General features: G+C 47.9%; 1 protein-coding gene across 13 annotated transcripts in view; it reads right to left on the reverse strand.

Moving 5' to 3' along the window:
- LOC119974015 (ERC protein 2) overlaps positions 1-15,816 on the reverse strand; it is a 1,008,595-nt gene that overhangs the window by 980,760 nt on the left and 12,019 nt on the right. For 12 of the 13 annotated variants that reach the window (XM_038812801.1, XM_038812804.1, XM_038812800.1 and 9 more), the window contains one exon: positions 6,502-6,635. The gene's annotated coding sequence lies outside the window, so the exon portion shown is untranslated. Of the gene's footprint in view, positions 1-6,501; positions 6,636-11,245; positions 11,329-15,816 lie in introns of all 13 variants that reach the window. The other variant, XM_038812793.1, reaches the window with a different exon arrangement.

The raw sequence follows: 15,816 nt of genomic DNA on the forward strand, positions 1-15,816 counted from the left end.
TACTCCATTAACAATGAATGCCAAAATTGTATTTGCCTTCCTTATTACCTGCTGTGCCTGCATAGTAACTTTGTGATTTATGCACAAGGACACTCAGAGCCCTCTGCACCAAAGCATTTTGAAGTTGCTCTCCATTAAAGTTGCCTTTTTATTCCTCTGACCAAAATGGATAACCTCACACCTATCCGGGTACATTCCATCTGCCAAATTTCTTATTTCCTCATTGCAAGTTGCTTTCCCAGCTATTTTGGTGTCATCCGCAAATTTGGATATGGTATATTGTATCCCTGCATCTGAGTCATTAATACAGATTGTAAATAGTTGGGGCCCCGAGGACCGAATCCTGTGCCACACCACCAGTTACATCTTGCCAACCAGAAAAATACCCAATTATCCTACTCTCTGCTTTCTGTTGGTTAGCCAATCCAAGTTAATATCCAACCCTAGGGATCTTACTTTACGTTTTAACCTTTTGTGCAATCCATATCCTTTCTCCCTTTTGAATGTTGGGTTTTCCAATCCACTGGAACCTTTCCAGAATCTAGGAAATTTTGGAATATTACCAATGCCTCCACTATCTCTGCTGCCACTTCCTATAAAATTCTAGGATATAGGCCATCAGGCGCTGGGTACTTCTCTACCTTTAATCCCAATAGCTGACTAGGTCACATTTTCCCCTAGTGATGGTGATTGTTTCAAGTTCCTCCTTTCAACAAGCTCTACATTATGTGTTACTATTGGAATTGTTCTGGTATCCTTCACATGAAAACTGAGGCACATAGTGATTTAGTGTCTCCAGGGCCGGCACAAGGCACCGGCAACTCGGGCTGTTGCCCGGGGCGCCATGTGCTAGGGGGCGCCAGACTCGGGTCCCGCGCATGCGCAGTTGGGCCGGCGCCAACCAGCGCATGCGCGGTGGCCGCACTCCCCCAGTGTGGCCGCACTCCCCCAGGGCGCCCCCCCCCCCCCCGGTCCGTCCCCTCGCTCGCCCGCCCGCTCGGTTCTCTCCCCCCCCCCCCTCGGGTCCGCCCGCCCCGCCCCCCCCCCCCTCGGGTCCGCCCCCCCCCCCCCTCGGGTCCGCCCCCCCCCTCGGGTCCGCCCCCCCCTCGGCCCCGCCCCCCTCCCCCCCCCCAAGGGCGCCGAAGTTCAGCTTGCCCGGGGCGCCAGCAACCCTAGGGCCGGCGCTGAGTGTCTCTGCCATTTCTGTTCCCCAACTCTCCAGTCTCATCCTCCAAGGGACCAACGTTGACTCTAGCTACTCTCTTCCTTTTTATATACTTCGAATCTTTTGCTATCAGTTTCTATATTTTGCACTAGATTTCTCCCATAATTTATCTTTGTTCTTTTTCTTATGTTTTTAGTAACCCTCTGTTGGTCTTTAAAAGTTTCCAAATCTTCCAGCCTACCACTGACCTTAGCAATGTCGTAAGCCTTAGTTTTGCCTTTGTTATCTTTAATCTCCTTGCATAGCCACGGATATATTTCCCCCCCCCCCCTTACAATATTTCTTCCTCTCTAGAATAAATTTTAGTTGGGAGCAATTGAATATTTCCTTATATCTGCCACTGTTCATCAACTATCCTACCTTTTAGTCTTTCTGCCCAGTCGACTGGAGCCAAACCCATCCTCATGCTTCTGCAATAATAATAATCTTTATTTGTGTCACAGGAGCCTTACATTAACACTGCAATGAAGTTAGTGTGAAAATCCCCTAGTCGCCACACTAAGGTACACTGAGGGAGAATTCAAAATGTCAAATTCATCTTTCGAGACTCGTGGGAGGAAACCAGAACACCCGGAGGAAACCCACGCAGACACAGGGAGAACGTGCAGTCTCCACACAGACAGTGACCCAAGCAGGGAATCAAACCCAGGTCCCTGGAGCTGTGACGCAACAGTGCTAACCACTGTGCTACTATGGATAACATTCCGGCGGAATTTTATAAAAGGTATGTGTACCTGTTGGGCCACTGTTGGTCCGGACCTTTAACGAGGCAAGGGAGGAGGGGCCTTTGCCCCCAACTATGTCATGGGCGCTGATTTCCTTGATCCTGTAGCAGGACAAGGACCCCCTGCAGTGTGGGTCATATAGGCCGATTTCGCTGCTAAATGCTGACACTAAGCTGCTGGCAAAGATCCTAGCCACAAGAATAGAGGATTGCGTGCCCGGGGTCATTCATGAGGACCAGATGGGGTTTGTGAAGGGAAGGCAGTTGAATACGAACGTGCAAAGGCTCCTCAACGTCATTATGATGCCGGCTGTGGAAGGGGAGGCGGAGATAGTGGTGGCATTGGATGCGGAGAAGGCCTTTGATAGGGTTCAGTGGGAGTATCTGTGGGAGGTGTTGGAGACGTTTGGGTTTGGGGAGGGGTTTATCCATTGGGTGAGGCTACTGTATGAGGCCCCGATGGCGAGCGTAGCCACAAATAGGAGGAGGTCGGAGTACTTTCGGCTGTACCGGGGGACGAGACAGGGGTGTCCCCTGTCCCCCTTGCTCTTCGTGTTGGCGATTGAGCCCCTGGCCATGGCGTTGAGGGAGTCAGGGAACTGGAGGGGCCTGGTGTGGGGTGGGGAGGAGCATCGAGTGTCACTTTATGCGGACGACCTGTTGCTGTATGTGGCGGACCCGGTGGGGGGAATGCCGGAGGTGATGAGGATTCTTAGTGAATTCGGGGGTTTCTCTGGGTATAAGTTGAACCTGGGCAAGAGTGAGTTGTTTGTGGTGCATCCGGGGGAACAAGAGGAGGGGATTGGTAGGCTCCCACTGAAGCAGGCAGGGAAGAGCTTCAGGTACCTAGGGGTCCAGGTGGCTGGGAGCTGGGGGGCCCTGCACAAGCTCAACCTCACAAGGTTGGTGGAGCAGATGGAGGAGGAGTTCAAAAGGTGGGATATGTTACCGCTGTCACTGGCGGGGAGGGTGCAGTCCGTTAAGATGACGGTGTTCCCGAGGTTTTTGTTCCTGTTCCAGTGCCTCCCCATCCTTATCCCGAAGGCATTTTTTAGGAGGGTCAACAAGAGTATCACGAGATTTGTGTGGGCGCATGGGACTCAAAGAGCGAGAAGAGTGTTCCTGGAACGGGGCAGGGATAGAGGGGGGCTGGCGTTGCCCAACCTCTGTGGGTACTATTGGGCTACGATGGTGCGTAAGTGGGTAATGGACGAGGAAGGGGCAGCATGGAAGAGGATGGAGGTGGCGTCATGTGTGGGCACGAGCCTGGAGGCGCTGTTTTAACAGTGCCGTTGCCGCTCCCTCCAACGAGGTATACCACGAGCCTGATGGCGGCGGCTACCCTCAAAATTTGGGGGCAATGGAGACGGCATAGGGGAGAAGTGGGGGGCTCGATGGAGGCCCCGTTATGGGGGAACCATCGGTTTGTCCCAGGGAGCATTGATGGCGGATTTCTGGGCTGGCATAGGGTAGGGGTTAGGAGGTTGAGGGACCTGTTTGTGGAGGGGAGGTTCGCGAACGTGGGGGAGTTAGAGGGGATGTTTGGGCTCCCCCCGGGGAACATGTTTAGGTACATGCAGGTGATGGCATTTGCCAGGCGGCAGGTGGAGGGGTTCCCCTTGCTGCCCCCACGTGGGGTGCGGGACAGGGTGCTCTCGGGGGTGTGGGTTGGAGGAGAGAGGATTTCGGACATATACCGGGTGATGCAGGAGGTAGACGAGGCCTCGGTGGAGAAACTTAAGGGTAAATGGGAGGAGGAGCTGGGTGAGGAGATTGAGGAGGGGACGTGGGCGGATGCCCTGGAGAGAGTGTGAATTCCTCCGCTTCCTGTGCGAGGCTTAACCTCATACAGTTCAAGGTGCTGCATAGGGCCCACATGACTGGGACGAGGATGAGTAGGTTTTTTCGGGGGCGAAGAGAGGTGTGCTAGGTGCTCGGGGAGCCCAGCAAACCACGCCCATATGTTTTGGGCATGCCCAGCGCTGGGGGAGTTTTGGAAGGGGGTAGCAAGGACGGTGTCGAGGGTGGTGGGATCCAGGGTCAAGCCAGGCTGGGGACTCGCAATTTTTGGGGTGGCAGTGGAGCCGGGAGTACAGGAGGCGAAAGAGGCCGGTGTTCTGGCCTTTGCGTCCCTAGTAGCCCGGCAGAGGATCTTGCTTCAGTAGAAGGATGCGAGGCCCCCAAGCATGGAGGCCTGGATCAATGATATGGCGGGGTTCATCAAATTGGAGAAGGTGAAATTTGCCCTGAGGTGATCAGTACAAGGGTTCTTTAGGCGGTGGCAGCCTTTCCTGGACTTCCTGGCGGAACGGTAGGGAAACAAGCCGGCAGCAGCAGCAACCGGGGGGGGGGGGGGGGGGGGGGGGGGGGGTTTGGTTCGGCGGGAGGGAGAACGGTGTACATGGGTTTGTGGGATGTGGCGGGTGTTATTTCTTTCCCTTTTGTTGTTCGAGTGTTCTTTTGTTTTTTCTTTTGTTTGTAGTTGCGTTTGAAGATGGGTGGGTGTTGTTCTTGGGTTGTTACCGCGGTTGTTTTGTTAATATAGTTGTGATGTTTATATTTTGTAAAAATTTCAATAAAAATTATTTTTTTTAAAAATACTATGGATAACAAAAAGAATCAGAGAATTGTTACAGCACAGGAGGCCATTAGGCCTATCATGTCTGCACTGTCTCTCCAATTGAGAATCATGGCTTAGTGCCTTTTCTCCATACCTCTGCACAAAATCACCTAATGCCCTTGATTGAATCTGCCTCCACCACACTTCCTGGCAGTGCATTTCAGACCCGAACCACTTGGGTGTGTCAAAAACCTTTTTTTTTCTTTTTCTTTTGCAGTCACTTTAAATCTGTGCCCTCTTGTTCTTGATATTTTTATGAGTAGGAACAGGTTCTCCCTATTTACACGGTCACTCATGATTTTGAGCATCTCTAGCAAATCTACCCTTAACCTTCTTCTCACCAAGAACAACATTCCCAACCTCTCCATTTTATCCTCATGTCTGAAGTTTCTTATCCCTAGGACTATTCTTGTAAACCTCTTCTAAACTCTCTACGATGCATTCACATCCTTCCTACGGTGTGGAGCCCAGCTCAGCTGTGGTCTAACTAGTGTCTTGTACAAGTTCAGCATAATGTCCTTGCTCTTGTATTCTATACCCCGATTAATGAAGCCCAGAATACTATCTGGTTTATCATCAGCTCTCTCCACCTGTCCATGCACGGATACAGCCATGTCCCGCTGCTCCTGTACCGCTTTGAAGAATCTTACCTCTCATTTTATATTATCGCTCCATGTTCTTCCTACCAAAAAGCATCACCTCACACTTCTCCGCATTGAAGAACAAAAAGGGAGGGTCTGTGACAGGGTGGAGGTCAGGAGAGATTATATGACAAAAGCATTAGTGGCGCAAGGCCAAGGAGAGAGGTAATGGTGCAAGTAAAGAAACAAAAGGAGGTGTCTAGATGAGGTGCGAATGGTACAATGGTGAAAAACTGCTGCCAGAAACTAAGAGAGAGTTGAATCAAAACCAGGCAAGAAATGGGGTCAGAGATTACAATCTGAAATGGTTGAACTCAGTGTTGAATCCACAAGGCTGTAAAGTACCCAGTCAAAGGAGGAAGTGCTGTTTCTCAAACATGCATCGAGTTCCAATGGAACACTGCAGGAGGACAGAGGTGTCAGCTGGGGGAAAGTTGGAGAATTTAAGTGGCAGAGGACCAGCCACTCAGGATCTCGTTTGCAGACCGAATAGAGGTGCTCTGTGAAGCGGTCTCCCAATACGTTTTTGGTTTCCCCAGTGTACCACAGACTGCATTGTGAGCAGTGAAAATGGTGGACCAAAATTGAAAGAAGTGGAAGTAAATTGGTGTTTCTCCTAAAGGAGCACTTGAGGTCTTGGACTGTGAGGTGATATAGTAAAAAACAGGTATTGTATCTCCTACACTTGCATGGAAAGATTATGTTTCAGGTTGTCAGAGGAATGGTCGGGCACCACGGTGGCACAGTGGTTAGCACTGCTGCCTCACGGCACCCAAGGTCCCAGGTTCAATCCCGGCTCTGGGTCACTGTCCGTGTTCGAGTTTGCACATTCTTCCCGTGTTTGCGTGGGTTTCGCCCTCACAGCCCAAAGATATGTAGGGTACGTGGATTGGCCACACTAAATTTCCCCTTAATTGGAAAAAATGAATTGGGTTCTCTAAATTTGAAAAAAAAAAACCAGAAGGAATGGTCCCTTTGGAATACTGGAAGGGGAGGGCAAGAGAAGTTTGGTGGAGTGGTCAATGCTGTTAATCAATGTGTTTTAATCCAAAGTGCCATGACAGGCTTAATTGAAGAGCAGAGAATTGCCAAACAGAATTTCAACACTTGAATGTGCAAGTTTGTCAGATTAGATTTTTTTTTAAAAAGACTGTGAAATACATTCAAAAAGGTAACATATCGGAGGCGAGAGTAGGAAGGAGACAGATGGGTTTAGTAGAGAAGTCATTTAAAACATTAGTTAAATATTCGCAGAGAATAAACAAAGTGAATAAAATGTTGAGAGACTTACAAGTCCAAGAATTGTATCCTGAAGTTATATCTGGCCTCGGAGAGGTTGAAGAAGTTTTCAAAGTCAGGATCTTTTTGCACAAAATGCTGATTTTTTTGGAGGAATTCCCGATGACTGCTATAGAATTGTATTTGCTGAAAAAGAGATGAAAATAAATGGGGCCTTGAGAAAGATCTTTAAAATTTTCAGAACAATATTCTCTTCCATTCAAGCCTCAAAAGCATCCACCACAATAACAGAGCTACAATGATCTGACACAGAGGGACGGTGAAGGTGGCTGACTTAGCTCACTGGGCTAAATCACTGGCTTTTAAAGCAGATCAAGAAGGCCAGCAGCACGGTTCGATTCCCGTACCAGCCTCCCCGGACAGGCGCCGGAATGTGGCGACTAGGGGCTTTTCACAGTAACTTCATTGAAGCCTACTCGTGACAATAAGCGATTTTCATTTCATCAGTATTCAATCCACACCAGTATCTTCGTTAACCATAATTGAGACAAAGAAAAGAACAAGAGGGTAGACACGCACTACAGAAACTGGGCTCTGTTGAAGTTGCATGATAGCCAATTATATTAAAAAGTGCTCCTGGTAATGCCACACACAACCCCAAGCCTGATTCTAAATCGTATTTGTTGGACTTCCGGTGGCAGCATGTAGGATGGCTCCTGCTTGAGGCTTGATTTTTTTAGAATTTAATGTCCGGTCTCAGGAACAATTTTTGGATTAAATAATGCAGGAAGACATAAGGAAGAAAGATGTCCAAAACCCAAAGGAAAGCTGCCGTGAAGAAGGGGGCGAAAGAAGGTTCGCCGTTGCATGGAAGGATCGGCTCGGCAATTGGAAGGATGGCGGGGGCTGGGTGAGGCCATACTGCTCACGGCAGAAAAGATGACCGAAACGATGGTTGTGGAACTTGAAAAACAGTTTTCAAAGTACATGGAGGTGATGAAGAAGCGGATGGCAGCATTGAAGGTGCTGGTGGAGGAGGCGATTGACCCGGTGAAGGCGCCAATGTTGAGGACATCTGCTGAGGTGCGGGAACAGGGTGAGAAACTGAAGGGAGTGGAAGAGGCCTTGGCACAACACAGTGATAAACTCACCTCGATGGGCGAGGAGCTGCAGAGGGTGGTGGAGGCCAACAAGGTGATAAGTAATGGGTTAAGAGACATTGCAATTAGTTGTCTCATTTATGTGTCTCATTTATATTAAGTGTTCAATGATTGACACTGATGTGCAAAGGGGCTTCAGGTGGACTCTGGAGCTTGTGATGATCTGTAGAGTTCTGTGCAGAGTGAGTTTGAACCATTAAAGGTGTGTTGGTGGAAAAGGAGCTGAACTCTTGCCTCTTCATACCACAGCATCTAGTACATTTTACACAAGGGTCTGCAAGCCAAATTGGAGGACTTGGCAAACAGATCTAGGCGGCAAAGTCTGAGGATCATGGGCCTGCCGAAGGGGTGGAGGGCCCGAGGCCAACGGAGTATTTTGCCAAGATGTTGGCAGAGCTGTTAGGGGAGAGGGAAGATCCCTCTCGGTATGAACTGGATCAGGCTCACAGGGCGAGGAGGCCTAAACCAAAGGCGAATGAGCCGCCAAGAGCAGTGATTATTTGTTTGCGTAGGTACCGTGTGAAGAAGGTCCTATGTTGAGCAAAGCAGAAGCGGGAGGTGCAGTGGGCTGGAGTTGGTATACGTATATACCAGGACTTTACTGTGGAGTTGGCGAAGAGGCATGCGGCCTTCGGCCGAGTGAACACGCCACTGTATAACAGCAGGGTACGGTTCGGCATAGTGTACCCAGCTAAGTTAATGGTAGCCTACTACTCCAAAGACCTTTATTTTGAGGCTGTGGAAGCGGCGGAAGCGTTAGTGAAGGCAGAAGGACTGGGGCAGAAGTGAGAAATGAGACTGGGGATTGTTCTTAGACTGAGGGTAGGGGGGCAGTGGAGGAGTATATGCAGCGCTATTTTTCACTGCATGTTATATGTGCTAAATGAGTTGAAGTTGTCTATTTGGACAAGGAAAGATTTGGGGATTTTCTTTTGCAATGGTGGTTCTTTGTTTGTGTGTTTACACTGAGGTTGTGTGTTAAAGGAGATTTCTTTATTTTCCTGGGTCTGGGCAGGGGGGAGGGGATTGGAGTGAAATGAGGCCTGGGCAACGGCCTCCACACTGGCTAGCTCAAGCTGGCCAGTTAACAGGACTGTGGTTGGGGGGGGGCTGCGGCCATCAGAGCCTGGTAGAAATTATTTTGATGGGCCCCAGGAGGTGTGAAAAGGTGGGGGAGAGGATTGATACTGGTTGAGGTGTTTGCGAGAGGTAGTGGATGGGAGGATTCTGGGAGGGGGGGGGGGGGGAGAGGCTCGATGATAACAGTGAGTCAGAGCGGGCCAAGCCCAGTGGGCAGGGCCTGGAGTTTTGAGGATGGTGGACAGGAGGGGAGGGGAGGATGAGGATGAGGGGTGAGACCCCCCGGTTAGGATTGTTATGTGGCATGTGAGGGGTTTGTTGGAGGGAGGTTTTTCAGGGTCATCTCAGGGGTAGTGCTCATGAACTTGGAACAAGGGCAACTAGAAGCCTTTTTCGAGGGGGTCAGACCGGCTCGGGTGGCAGGTGGGTGCAGGGGGCAGATGTTAGCCTTTGCCTCGCTGATTGCCTGGAGGCCCTGTTGGGGTGGAGGTCAGCTTCTCCATCCTGTGACACGGCTTCGCTGGCGGGTTCGCTATTTGAATTTCTTTAACTTTCAGGAAGGTGAAGTCTCAGCTGCAGGGGGATGAAGAAAAGGTTTCACAATTCTTGGGGGCTGTTTATTCTGCACTTCCAAGAATTGGTTGAACATTGGGGGAGGGGGGGGGGATTGACAGTATTGTTGTCTTTGGTTACACTGTTTACGGATAGATTGTTAACTGGTGGGTTTTTTTTAAAAACTGGAATGTACGGGTGGATGTTTTGGTCTGTATATAGTGCGGGAGGCGGTTTGGGTGGGGGATTGTTATTGTGTTTGTTTGTTTTTTCTTTGGTTGTTCATTGATGAAAATGTCAAAAAAGAGAATAAAAAAGGTTTTCTTTAAAAAAAAACTTATTTGTATTGAAATAAAATAAATGTTGAATTCAGCCCATTGCCAGCTCTGAACCTGAAAGAATCACCACCTCCAGGCAGTGGTGTCCGTTTTGATGTACTCAGTGTTATCAATTGAAGACAAGAACATTTTATGCACTTCAGTGCTGATAAAATTGACCGAGAGTAAAGGACACATTTCTAGCTAAAATATCATAAATTACAGACAATCTTTTCAAAACAAGTATCTACTGAAAGTACTCTCAACTTCCAGGAGTAGTCATTTCACTTTGTAGGAATCACAATTAAAGTTAGTTACTGGTAGACAAGGGAGTTTAAAAATGAGGCAGGGAACCTAGAGACAAACGACCCAACATGGAGGAGGAAAACGGACAGAAATTAAATATACCAATTTTAAAATTGTTTTAAAACATCCTTCAGCCATCGTACAACATTTTTTTCCCCCAATGCACAGCTTAAAACTTTTCTGACATGATTAGGCCACCAAAAACATGACTTGACATTTTTTTGTCCATTAAAAAATTATGCTGCCACTTCACACAAATGGGGAGCCACGCTCTGTCCCCTAGATTGGGTGGAATTTTACAGCCCCTCCTGCCGGTGGGTTCTTTGTGGTCCCAGCAAAGTAAACGGACTCTTGAACGGCTCGCCACATTTAATGGCTCTCCTCCTGCCATGCATTATTCCCACAGCCCCAACTGCACTCCTTGCAGAAAGGAACCAGAAAAAAAGTGTTCCAGAATGCAATGGGTCAATAGCTAAAGGCCATTTCCAATAACATTTTTACAATTTCAAAGCCTTTGTTCATGAAGTTTGTTTTGCTACGACAGCAGATGGTTCACTGGAGGCCTTCTGGCTGCTTTTTTTATTCATTCATTTACAGGATGCGAATGCTGCTGGCAGAGCCAGCATTTACAGACCAGCCCCAAATCATTCAAGTCGGTGGTGATGAACCATCTTTGAGATTCTGCAGTTCATGTGACGCAAATACTTCCACGTTGCTGTTAGATGAGAAATTCCACAATTTTAACCCAGAGAGGGAGGAAACTGCGATATATTTCCAAATAAGGATGGTGGGGAACTGTGCAAGTATACCTTGTAGATGATAAGCATAATAATAATCTTTATTGTGTCGCAAATAGGCTTACATTAACACTGCAATGAAGTTACTGTGAAAAGCCCCTAGTCGCCACATTCCGGCGTCTGTTCGGATACATGGAGGGAGAATTCAAAATGTCTAAATTACCTCACAGCACGTCTTTCGGGCCTTGTGGGAGGAAACAGGAGGCAACCCACGCAGACACGGGGAGAACGTGCAGACTCCACACAGAAAGTGACCCAAGCTGGGAAATGAACCTGGTACCCTGGCACTGCGAAGCAATAGTGCTAACGACTGTGCTACCGTGCCGCCCATGTACATTGCAGCCATCCTGTAACAATGCTGGAGGAGGTGAATGTTTAAGATGGTGTATGGGGTGCTGATCAAGCAGGCAGCTTTGCCCTGAATGTGTCCGGTTTCTTCAGTGTTGTACGCATGCAGTCAAGTGGAGAGTATTCCATCGCACAGAAATGACGTAACGTTTTCGGTGGGTAGTGTATCAGATAATCGTCCATAACATCCCCAAGAGCGGCAATCACTGGCAGATTGCAACTCTGGAGGGTCTTACCTTTGTTGAAATTCCAAAGCCCCTGTCTCACCCAAGCTTCCTCCTTCAGAGGCAGAGGCAGGAGCAGCAAAGCACACGCTGGGCTGCATTGTCGCAGAGTAATTGGAGCACAGAGAAGAAAGACAAGAGAAGAAAGACAAGGCTGTAAAATAAGCTTCCACGGTTAAGTGGTACTTCAGACATTTTGGGGGTGGGGGGGAAGAGAGAAGAGAGAGAGACTCTAAATAGACTTTTTTTCCCTTCCAATTCCTTCACATTAACTACGAGTGTAAAACTGGCAGAATCATCCGGGGTTAGCAATTCAAATCACAAACGGCAGCACGGTGGCGCAGTCGTTAGCAATGGGACTATGGCGCGGAGGACCCAGTTCAAATCCCAGCCCTGGATCACTCTCCGTGTGGAGTTTGCACATTCTCCCCGTGCCTGCGTGGGTTTCACCCCCACAACCCAAAGATGTGCTGGTTAGGTGGATTGGCCACGCTAAATTGCCCCTTAATTGGAAAAAAATAAATTGGGTACTCTAAATTTATTTTAAAAAGCAATTCAAATCACTGTCGTATGGTTCCAAGCCCAATTGTCCAGGGGAAGTTAGCCACTCTGGACAATCGCTGGGTAAACCTTAACGTGGGAACTTCCTAGAGGGATTCCCCAAGACATCATCAGCGTACCCCCCAAATGCGACACTTCAGAACCAAGAAGTTATGGGCCAATGAGTCGTTTGTTGCAGAATGCCCAGTCTCTGACCTTCTCTTGTAGCCCCATTTTCTAAACAGCTGGTCCAAACATAGAACATTACAGCGCAGTACATGCCCTTCGGCCCTCGATGTTGCGCCATCCTGTAAAACCCCTCTAAAGTCCCTCTACACTATTCCCTTATCGTCCATATGCCTATCCAATGACCATTTGAATGCGTTTAGTGTTGGCCAGTCCACTACTGTTGCAGGCAGTGCATTCCACGCCCTTACTACTCTGAGTAAAGAACCTACCTCTGACATCTGTCCTATATCTATCTCCCCTCAATTTAAAGCTATGTCCCCTCGTGCTGGACATCACCAACCGAGGGAAAAGGCTCTCAATGTCCATCCTATCGAATCCTCTGATCATCTTGTATGCCTCAATTAAATCACCTCTTAACCTTCTTCTCTCTAATGAAAACAGCCTCAAGTCCTTCAGCCTTTCATAGAATTTACAGTGCAGAAGGAGGCCATTCAGCCCATCGAGTCTGCACCGGCTCATGGAAAGAGCACCCTACCCAAGGTCAACAACTCCACCCTATCTCCATAACCCAGTAACCCCACCCAACACTAAGGGCAATTTTGAACTCTAAGGGCAATTTATCATGGCCAATCCTCCTAACCTGCACATCTTGGGACTGTGGGAGGAAACCGGAGCACCCGGAGGAAACCCACGCACGACACGGGGAGGATGTGCAGACTCCGCACAGACAGTGACCTAAGCCGGAATCGAACCTGGGACCCTGGAGCTGTGAAGCGATTGTGCTATGCACAATGCTACCATGCTGCCCATGGATCATATGATCTTCCCTCCATACCAGGCAACATCCTTGTAAATATCCTCTGCACCCTTTCCAATGCTTCCACATCGTTCCTATAATGTGGCGACCAGAACTGCACGCAATACTCCAAATGCGGCCGCACCACAGTTTTGTACAACTGCAACATGACCTCATGGCGCCGAAACTCAATTCCTCTACCAATAAAAGCTAACACACCGTACGCCTTCTTAACAACCCTATCAACCTGGGTGCCAACTTTCAGGGATCTATGTACATGGACACCGAGATCTCTCTGCTCGTCCACACTACCAAGAATCTTACCATTAGCCCAGTACTCTGTCTTCCTGTTATTCCTTCAAAAATTAATCACCTCACACTTTTCTGCATTAAACTCCATTTGCCACCTGTCAGCCCAGCTCTGCAGCTTATCAATGTCCCTCTGTAACTTGTAACATCCTTCTGCACTGTCCACAACTCCACCGACTTTAGTGTCATCTGCAAATTTACTCACCCATCCTTCTACGCCCTCCTCCAGGTCATTTATAAAAATGACAAACAGCAGCGGCCCCAAAACAGATCCTTGTGGTACACCACTAGTAACTGGACACCAGTCAGAACATTTCCCATCAACCACCACCCTTTGTCTTCTATCAGCTAGCCAATTTCTGATCCAAACTGCTAAATCACCCTGAATCACATGCCTCTGTATTTTCTGCAATAGCCTACCATGGGGAACCTTATCAAACGCTTTACTAAAATCCATATACACCACATCAACTGCTTTACCCTCATCCACCTGTTTGGTCACCTTCTCGAAGAACTCAATGAGGTTTGTGAGGCACGACCTACCCTTCACAAAACCATGTTGACTATCTCTAATCAAATTATTCCTTTCCAGATGATTATAAACCTTTCCAAGACTTTTCCCACAACAGAAGTAAGGCTCACTTGTCTATAGTTTCCAGGATTATCTCTACTCCCCTTCTTGAACAAGGGGACGACATTTGCTATCCTCCAGTCTTCTGGCACTATTCCTGCAGACAAAGATGACTTAAAGATCAAAGCCAAAGGCTCAGCAATCTCCTCCCTAAATGGGAGGATGCCATTTTAGGTCCTTGACTGGGCAACCAATGGCCACTGAAGAGTTCATTCCACCAATCAAGCAGGGAGCCCAATAAACCAACTTCATTGGGTTTGCATCGAGGGGTACTAGTGGAGGCATTCCATGCCTGACACCAGCATCAGGAAGAGGGGACCCACAAAAGGTCAACCCCCTGCCCTTTAAGGCAGTTGGGGGAGGGGGGGTTACCAAAGAAATTGAGGGAGGAGGCATACTGACCAAGTGGCCTGACACAGGTGCCAGGCAATGACCTGCTCCAAGAAAGAGAGGATCTAACCATCACCCCTTGTCATTCAATGACATGACCATCGCTGCATCCCCCACGATCAACATCCTGGGGGTTATTGTTGACCAGAAACAGAATTGGACTAGCCATACCAATACTGCAGCTGCAAGAGCGGGTCAGAGGCTTGGAATGGGTACTGAATGCCAGCCTAGCCAGCAGAACCCACATCGCTTGAATTAATAAATACAAATAGTATCATTCCTGTCTCTTTAACATCTTTTCAGAGAATCTCTCCAAAGTGCACAGATCCAGCATAATCAGTTGTTTCTTTTCTGCCAGAGAATAGGTGTCCTGGAGGATAAAGCAGTGAAAAAAAATCAGGCCTCTGATTTATCTGAAGGTTCAAAACTTCCACCCAAATGTCAAAAAATGCCACTGCCACGGAATACTCCTCTCTACCTTTGACGTCAAACACCTCAACATCAATTAAAACTTTGATGCACACCAAAACTTTAAATCTTCAAGGCCTATCTATAGATTATTTCCATTTTAAAGTTTTTCATTATCACGATTACCAGATCAGTTTGTATATTTGGTTCAGCGCAATACGGAGTTAGCCTGTGATGCTGGCTCAACCCAAGCAGAAGCTCCTTCTCTGCTACAACTTACTTTAATTCAAAGTACATCATTCAAGTGAACTTGCAATTGCCCTGGTCTCTCCATCCAAGTATGTAATATTTTGCTTGAGATTTCTGGCGTTTTTATTCTTCAGACCAATACCCACCAGGAACTCGATTATGGTCTCCCAAGCTAATCTCGTAGGCATTTACAGTCAGCATAGACAAGACTGTGACCAAGCCATTAGTCTCTGGACTTAGAGGCAAATACACGGTGTGCTGATCCATTTACAACTCTGCCCCTGCACCCCCCGCCCCCCCCCCCCCTTTCCTGGCGTCCCTCATTTCATCTTTTTCTCAAAATATTTCATTAAACAGGAAAGAATGCAACTTAGAAAGAAAAGGAAGTGAAAAATCTCCAACAATGATGGACTGCTGAAATAATAGATAATATAAATGTAGATTCACTATTTTGATTTTGAGTACAATATGTCAAAAACAAAAAAGTGCAATGCCACTGCAAACCTAACAGTGATTGTAATCTTTGTGCAGTTTTGCTGAAAATATTTGGGTTAATGCATAAATGTCCTCAGCAATTCGCTTCATAACAAGGTAAAAAAAAAGATGCAAAACGAGAAAGAAATGAAAACGGATGTGGAGGCTTTGGAGAGGGTGAAGAGGAGGTTTACAAGAATGTTGCCTGGTCTGGAGGGTGTTACCTATGCGGAGTGGCTAAATAGACTCGGACTGTTTTCATTAGAACAACGGAGGTTAAGGGGTGACCTGATAGAGGTCTACAAGATTATGAGGGGCACGGATAGCAGGCACTTTTTCCCAGGGTGGAAGAGTCAGTCACCAGGGGGCATAGGTTTAAGGTGCATGTGACAAAGTTAGAGGAGATGTGCGAGGCAGGTTTCTTTCTTTTTTTTTTACACAGAAAGGTGATGAGTGCCTGGAACGCGTTGCCAGGGGAAGTTGTGGAAGCAGATCCATTAACGGTGTTCAAACGGCATCTTGACAAATACATGGATAGGATGGCTATAGAGGGATAAGGCACAAGGAAGTGCTGAGGGTTTTCGCCAAGGATAGTGA

Source organism: Scyliorhinus canicula, chromosome 11 (assembly GCF_902713615.1).
Source record: "Scyliorhinus canicula chromosome 11, sScyCan1.1, whole genome shotgun sequence".
Taxonomy (NCBI): domain Eukaryota; kingdom Metazoa; phylum Chordata; class Chondrichthyes; order Carcharhiniformes; family Scyliorhinidae; genus Scyliorhinus; species Scyliorhinus canicula.